The sequence below is a fragment of the Hyaena hyaena genome, unplaced genomic scaffold, assembly GCF_003009895.1.
Source record: "Hyaena hyaena isolate Hyena2069 unplaced genomic scaffold, ASM300989v1 scaffold_1929, whole genome shotgun sequence".
Classification (NCBI taxonomy): Eukaryota; Metazoa; Chordata; class Mammalia; order Carnivora; family Hyaenidae; genus Hyaena; species Hyaena hyaena.
The window spans coordinates 57,883-66,907 of record NW_024082565.1 but is presented as its reverse complement, the minus strand read 5'-3'; positions in this window follow the sequence as shown (position 1 = coordinate 66,907).

Below are 9,025 nucleotides of genomic sequence, written 5' to 3'. Positions count from 1 at the left end.
AAACATAATCAATCTTATAGATAAGAATGTGCTAATAGCAGGGGACTTTAATACTCCACTTAGAGCAATGGATAGGTCAACTAGAGAGAAAATCACTCAAGAAACAATGGACTTGAATGACACATGGACCAGATGGATCTGACAGATATATTTAGAACTCTACATCCTGAGGCCATGGATGGCCTTTCTTCTCAAATGCTCATGGCACATTCTCCAAGATAGATCCCATACTGGGACATAAAGCAGCCCTCGATAAATATAAAAGAATTGAGATCATACCATACACTGTCAGATCACAATGCTATGAAACTTGAAATCAATCACAAAAATAAGTCTGGAAAACCTCCAAAAACATGGACGTTAAAGAACACCCCACAAAAGAATTAATGGGCCAACCAGACAATTAGAGAAGAAATTTAAAAATATACGGAAACAAATGAAAATGAAAATACAGGTGTCCACTCTATGGGATGCGGCAAAGGCAGTCCTAAGAGGAAAGTACATTGCACTCCAGGCCTATTTCAAATCACATTAACAAAAGAAAAGATAAAAACCATATGATCCTCTCCATAGATGCAAAAAAGCATTTGACAAAATACAGCATCCTTTCTTAATATTATCCTTTTAGAATGTTTGTATTGTATTAACTTTCTTAAACATCATAAAAGCCATTTATGAAAATCCCACAGCTAATATCATCCTCAATGGGGAAAAACTGAGAGCTTTCCCCTTGAGATCAGGAACACGGCAGGGATGACCACTCTCACCACTGTTGTTTAACATAGTGCTGGAAGTCCTAGAATCAGCAAGAAGACAACAAAAGTAAATAGAAGCAATCAGAATTGACAAATATGAAGTCAAACTTTTAGTGTTTGCGTATGACATGATACTCTACAAGGAAAACCGAGAGACTCCACCAGAAGTCTACTAGAACTGATCCATGAATTCAGCAAAGTCACAAGGTACAAAACCAATGTAGAGAAATCAATTGCATCTTATACACCAATAATGAAGCAACAGAAAGAAAAATCAAGAAACTGATCCCATTCACAATTGCACACACACACACACACAAAAAAAAAAAAAACATAAAATACCGAGGAATAAACCAAAAATATAAAAGATCTGTATTCGGAAAACTTATGAAGGAAATTGAACTACACAAAGAAATGGAAAAATATTCCATGCTCATTGATAGGTGGAATAAATATAGTTAAAATGTCATCACTACACAAATCTACACATTCAATGCAATCCCAATCAAAATTGCACCAGCATACTTCTCAAAACTAGAACAACCTATCCTAAAATTTGTATGGACCACAAAAGACCTGAATATCCAAAGTAATATTGAAGAAGAAAACCAAAACGGGAGGCATCCCAATCCCAGTCTTTAGCCTCTACTACAAAGCTGTAATCAAGATAGTATGGTATTGACCCAAAAACAGACACATAGACCAATGGAATAGAATTGAGAACTCAGGAGTGGACCCACAAATGGAAGGCCAATTAATGTTTGACAAAACAGGAACGAGTATCCAAAGGAAAAATGACCTCCTCTTTAACAGATGGTGTTGAGAGAACTGGACAGCAATGTGCAAAAGGATGAAATTAGATCACTTTCTTACACCATACACAAAATAAACTCAAAATGGGTGAAAGACCTGTATGTAAGACAGGATGCCATCAAAACCCTAGAGGAGAAAGCAGGAAACAACCTCCTTGACCTCCACCGCAGCAATTTCTTACTTGACAAAGTCCCAAAGGCAAGGGAATCAAGAGCAAAAATGAACTATTGGGACCTCATCAAGATAAATAACTTTTGCACGACAAAGGAAACCATCTAGTAAACTCACCAAATTCCACACCCAAAAAACAAATTATCCAGTGAAGAAATGGGCAGAACACATGAACAGACACTTCTCCAAAGAGGACATCCAAATGGCCAACAGATACATGAAATGATGCTCAGGATCCCTCATCATCAGGGAAATACAAATCAAAACCACACTGAGATATTATCTCATCCCAATCAGAGTGGCTAAAATGAACAAATCAGGAGACTATAGATGCTGGCGAGGATGTGGAGAAATGGGCACCCTCCTACAGTTTTGGAGGGAATTTAAGCTGGTGCATCCCCTTTAGAAAACAGTGTGGAGGTTCCTCAAATAATTAACAGTAGAACTCCCCTAGGACCCACCAATAGCACTGCTAGGAATTGACCCAAGGGATACAGGATTGCTGATGCATAGAGGCACATATACCCCAATGTTCATAACAGCACTTTCAGTAATAGCCAAATCATGGAAAAAGCCTAAATATCCATCAACGGATGAATGGATCAAGAAGAAATGGTTCATCTATACAATGGAATACTACATGGCAATGAGAAAGAATGAAATCTGGGCATTTGTAGCCTCATGAATGGACCTCGAGTGTGTTATGCTGAGCAAAGTAAGTCAGGCAGAGAAAGACAGATACCATATGTTTTCATTTATAAGTGGATCAAGAGAAACTTAACAGAGGACCATGGGGGAGGAGAAGGGGAAAATATTTGGGGAGAGGGAGGGAGGTAAACCATGAGAGACTCTGAATGCTGACAACAAACTGAGGGCTTATGGGTGTTGGGGAGAGGGGAAGGGAGCTGATGGGCATGGAGGAGGGCACTTATTAGGACGAGCACTGGGTGTTATATGGAAAGCAACTTTACAATAACCTACGGAAAAAAACTAATAAAAATAAACTTTAAAAAACTAAAATAAAACAAATGAATACCTATGCATTTGGAATAAATTCTTATGAAGTTTTTAAGACAAGAAAATTTCATTCATCTTCTGGTTACTCCTCTTCTGTAGCGGGACACTTTTGGGTGTATTATGTTAACAGAAAACACAGTAATGAAGGGATACCAATATTAGTCAATGTATTTTGAGTGCTCAGTTTTAAAGTTTATATTAGCGCAGTCAAAGCTCAGGGTCAAGTTTTGACATAAAAAGATATTTAGTCAATTAAGTGACCATCCAAGATGGAAATAGTATTTTAGAAAAGCAAATCAAACCAATTTCTGCTAATCCAAAAATAAGTTAAGATGTCCTTATAACCATGCATCTACACTTAATACGATTTAAATGTAACTTTTGTGAACAGGTTTTCAGAGAATGTCAAGAATTTTGATATAGAAGGATCATTTCTACTCCCTGTGCATTATGGCCAATTAAGGAAATGAATATGGATACAAGTATCCAAACTGGATAAAATGCATGACACATGCAGTTTTGGGGAAATATTAGGAAAAACATGTGTTTACATTATTTTGAAAAGTCCAGTTAGGTCTTTAAACCATTGCTTTCATTCCTTTGCAAAATATACTTCAGATATATTTTATAGTAATGGGTACCTTTTAAAATTAACTTATTTTGTCTCCTGCATTTTTTATTTTAGTACTTCTGGTCAATCAGGACCTTGTAGACAGGCTTGAAATATTCCCGAATATTTGTTCTTTAGCACGGGGAAGATATAACCTTTTTCTTTTTTACATGTTTTTAAAGTTCCCCGTACTTTGGGTTTGAGATCATTTATTTAATGTCTTCTCTCTGTATATAAGTTGTATCATTTGTTACTTTCAAATACCAGTACTTCAATTCTACGAATTTGTGTGTGTGTGTGTGTGTGTGTGTGTGTGTGTGTTTTGTTTGTTTTTATTATCTGTAAAAGTAGAAAGTAATGGTGATGCAAACCAGTATTTCTCTTTGGAACACATTTCCTAAGCATAAATTTGTGTCCCAATAAAGTTTACTTAAGCAAACATTTTATTTTGTTTGCCTTTTAAGACAAAAACAATCCAGATACATGACTAAATATATTAGAATCCAATCTATGACTTCACAATTTCTTTGGATAATCCAAAAAATGAATAATCACAAAGATAAACGAGAATTGGCAATATATTACTGGGAGAATTCTGTACTGTTCAGAAGACAAAATTAAGTTCGATTGCTGGTATGTACGGTATTTCTATTTTTACTTTTTGAGAGACCTCCATACTGTTCTTCAGAGTGGCTGCACCAGTTTGCATTCCCACAGTGTAAGAGTGTTCCCCTTTCTCTGCATCCTTGCCAACATCTGTTGCTTCCTGTGTTGTTAATTTTACCCTTTCTGACAAGTGTGAGGTGGTGTCTCATCGTGGTTTTGATTTGTATTTCCCGGCTGATAAGTGATGTTGAGCCTTTTTTCATTAGTCTGCTAGCCATTTGGATGTCTTCTTTGGAAAAGTATCAATTCATGTTCTCTGCCCACTACTTCACTTGATTATTATTTTTTGGGTGTTGAGTTTGCTTAATTCTTTATAGATTTTGGATAGTAGCCCTTTATCAGATATGTCATTTACAATTATCTTCTCCTAGTTTGGAGGCTTTTATTTTTTTGATTGTTTCATTCACTGTGTAGAAGCTGTTTATCTTGATGAAGCTCCAATTATTAATTTTTGCTTTTGTTTTCCTTGTCTCTGTCGACATGTGTAGTAAAATGTCACTTTGGCCGAGGTCAAAATGGTTGCTTCCTGTGTTCTCCTCTAGGATTTTGATTGTTTCCTGACTCACATTTAGGTCTTTCATCCATTTTGAATTTATTATTATATATGATGTAAGAAAGTAGTCTAGATTCATTCTTCTGCATGTTGCCGTCCAGTTTTCTCAGCACCATTTATTGAAAAGACTCTTTTTTCTACTATATATGGTCTTAAAGTATATAATTGCATTCTTTTAAATCCACAACTTGCAAACTTTATCTTTGAAATAGAACACTAATTCCAATTTAGTTTAATGTAATAATCACTGATAATTTTAATTTCAATTTACTGTTTTATTTTGCACTATTAACTGTTATTTATGTTATTTTTTCTCTTCTCATCTCCTTTTGATTACTAGGTTTTGTTTTAAAATTTTTTTTAGTGTTTTATTTTGAGATAATGAGAGAGAGAGAGAGAGAGAGAGGTAGCGTAAGCAGAGAGGGTCAGAGAGAGAGGGAGACAAAGAATCCGAAGCAGGCTTCAGGCTCTGTGCTCTGAGCTAGCTGTCAGCACAGAGCCTGATGCAGGGCTCGAACCCATGAATTGTGAGATCATGACCTGAGCCGAAGTCAGAGGCTTAACCGACTGAGCCACCCAGGCGCCCCAATTACTAGTTTGTTTTAATCTTTCAAATTACTGCCTGATATTTTTTGGAAATTAGAGATTTTATGTCTCAGTCATTAGTCCATAAATTATAAGATACTCACTTAAAATATAAAATTCTAAAGTCAACAAAGTTGCATATTGTCCTCCAATATAATTCAGAAACTATCCAGCACTCTAATTCTATTTACCTTTTGTCAACTTATGTTATTGATGTCATGTGTTTCAATTTTACAATTTCTTAAAAGCTGAACTCTCCCAAGACCTTATTATTAGTTTCATACAGTAAATGCTCATTTAAAATTACTCACATATTTACCATTTTCTTTTAATTTCTTCTATTTAGAACAATCTGTTTTATTTCTTTACAATAACATGTTTTTATTTCTTTTTGATAGTTATAACTCCTTCAGTTTAACTTTTATCTGACAGTGTTTTCATTTGAAAGATATCTTCATTTGAAATATATTTTCACCAGATATAGAATAAGTTGACAGCTTGTTTCAGAACAATGACTATACTATTCCACTGCCTTGATTTTCATTGCTGCCTTCGAGAAACAAGATATTAATTAACCTGCCATTCCTTTGAAGATGTCTCTTTTCTTAGACTGTTATTAGTGTTTTATTTCTTTTTTGTGTTTGGCTATTTCATTATGATGTGTCACTGGTGTGAGCTTCTTTTATGTATATTTTTTTAGGATTCATTAAAGTTCTTGAATCTTTAGTGTCTTTTGTCATTGCTGGAAAATTCATAGCGAATATCTCTTTAAATATTGATTCTACCCCATCTTTTCTTTTCCTTCCTTCTGGTACTCTAATCAACCACGTGTTAGACCTTCTCATTCTATTTTCATGTCTCCTACCTCTCTTACATCTTTTAAATCGTTTTATGTCTTTGTGATTGTATGATAGCTAACTTATTCTGATTTATGTTCCAGTTCATAAATTCTCTCTTCAGTTATGTCTAATTTCCTATTAAAAGCCACCCATTTTATTTTTGTTATTGTATTTTTTTACTTTTATAAGTGCCATCACATCTGCTTTGTCAAACCTTCTGAGTCACTTTTACAGTTTCTTGTTCTCTCTAAAATTGTTAATATACTCCTTTAATTTTTTAGGCTTAGTAATATGATTGTTTTTAGGGTATTTCTGACCATTTTATTATCTAAAGTCTTTGTGGATCTGTGTTTTACCAGTGTTTTTCACTCCTGGTACCTTGGTTAATTATATACTTGATTATCATTTTCTGCTGCTTATTGTACCTTGAACAATTAACTGTAGGAATAATGTGAGACCTAGAATAAAGGTGACTTCCTCTAGGGACGATTTGTCTGCTTCTGGATGCCTAGAGACACTATAAGTTTTTTACCTTGTTAAACTAAATTCGAAGCTTGAGATTTTCTAGATGAGTTAGTATGTATTTGTGGAGCAAAAACAGTATGCTTATTATTTTTTTTTTTTTTTACCTTGAGAGTTTACAATTTAAAGACTCAGCAAGGTTTAAATTTTCTTATATTACCAAATTCTCTCAGGGCCAAATAGCTTTAAATTTTCTTATATTACCAAATTCTCTCAGGGCCAAATAGCTTCTGTGTTCTTACTTCTCTGAGTTTCACTTTCCCTCCAAATTTTGGCTGGTAGTTTGTAACTATCTTATCATTTTTTTTTCTTACTTCTAAAGATATTTTAAAGTAAATATTTAATCCAGTATATTAACTTGTTTTCTCATGAATGGTTGGTAAAAGTAACCTGACCTCTCATTACTCAAATGGAAGTCCTTCCCTTTCTTTTTTGCAAAATCACTTATGTATTTAAAGGGATGTTATCTTTCCAGCATTTTTAGGTGTACTACAGTGAGAATTTTCATGTTTCTGACCATAATGCATGAAATAGAACTTTCCCAAATATATATTAATAAATCTACACAATAAAAACACTCTAATATAGGGGTCCAATGTATGTATGAACTTCAAGGCCACTCTTACTCTTTCTACCCAGTGTTCAGATCAAAGAGAAGTCAGAGGTACTTTTTCCGTGCCTAGCTTTACCTGAGTTGTTTTTCAGCAGCATAACTTTCTGAACTGCCTGCATTTGCTTTTACCTTGGCTTTAGTCCAATGTTTTCCAGTCCTATCTTACTGCGTCAACCGTTTTGAAAGGAAAGCAGATATTGTCCTAGTTTAGTACTACTTATATTTGATATACTTTCCTTATTTGATGAAAGATCTGCCTCATTAAACTCTTTGTATGCCTAATTGTAGATCTTTGAAGATTGCATTTTGTCCTAATCACTGTCATTATTTTTTTCTTACTGGGAAGTATAATACAAGGGGTGAGTGGGTAGTAGGAATTTTGGTGAAGAGGCTTAAGCATTTGTTGTTTTTTTTTTTAAGTTTACTTACTTATTTTGAGAGAGACAGCATGAGTTGGGGAGGTGCAGAGAGAGAGAGAAAGAGAGAGAGAATCCCCAACCAGGCTCTGTGCTGCTGGTGCAGAAGCATTTAATTACTCTAAGTAGAGTGTATAACCAAAATGAGTCCTGTCCTGTAGCTTAGAAAATTTACATTAATAAGCTTAACTACAGTAACGAAGGTAGCCAACTTCATGGCCCTTGGGGTACTTGTAGTATTTCAGCAATGGCATGTCTAATAGAAGTTTGTATATCTCCTTCTCTAGTTTTTCTTCCCATTGTAGCACTTTCCTGGATCTGAGATTTACCTTCTTTATTTGATATTTGACATGGTGGGCAAGGCATAATGAACATACTATTACTTCAGATAAATTGTTATTTCTAGAAATTCCTTGACCACATGTTTGAAGTACCTATAATATTTTTCTTTCCTTTCTTCTATTTGTCAACTTTTGGTATTACTTTTTATAAACTTGTAAGCTTATAAGGTTGTGTCACTAAAATGATGTGATTTAGATTAAAAATATTGCTTCATTTATAAACTGTGAATTTTAAAACTGAATAATTTCCATGCTTTAACATTTTAGCCATTCACTAAATTTGTATATGGTTACTTTAAAGGAAGTACATTTAATCATATGTGCATATGATGATATAACAGTTTCTCCATACTTGTAAGGAATTTCACAAATGTTGTGCTAGTGTGTTCGTTCGATTCAATATAACATATTCTATTCTTATTCTAGATCTTCCAATATCAGGTAGCCTTTTTAAGGTCTTTCTTATTTACTAAAAGTTTAATTCTTTCTTCAAATTTGAATATTTGCCGTAAAGATTGAAAGTAAACCTTTTAGAGAGTTAAGAGTGCAGTCAGATAGGACCTCAAATACTCATGTCTTAAATTGAGAAGAACTCAAAATTGTCTTTGTTTTCATCTTTTCTCTGTAACTTCCACTCCTCTTTATCTTCTATCCCTTTCATGATCTTAGTGTTTACCTGTTCTCTCCCTCACTTCTAATTCAATAAAGGGGCTGATATGCTACTGGTAACATACACTTTAGCATTAAATTTTTCCAGAGCATTGGGGAGCACAGTAAGAAATTGTTTATTTTTTTTTCTCTTTTCTCTAGGGAAAGATGAACAAAGCTGGAGCAGGGTGTCAGTCCTGTCCCCAGTCCCAGGTAACAAATGTACAGCAATGAACACTGAGTAAGGATCTTCATCTGTCTGAGGAGCAAGAGGCCTCCTAGGGCCTTTTTACCAACCTTTCAGTATCCTTCAGTAATTCTGAAGACTGCAGAAACTCTGAGATTCTAAAACCTATAATGCTCTGACTAAAAATGCTTCACCTTAGTCCATTAGTTCCCTATCCAAGATGGAAGATGGTTAGAGATCCTCATGGTCTAACCAGTTTTCAGAATGGGAATGAGTAATGTATTATTCA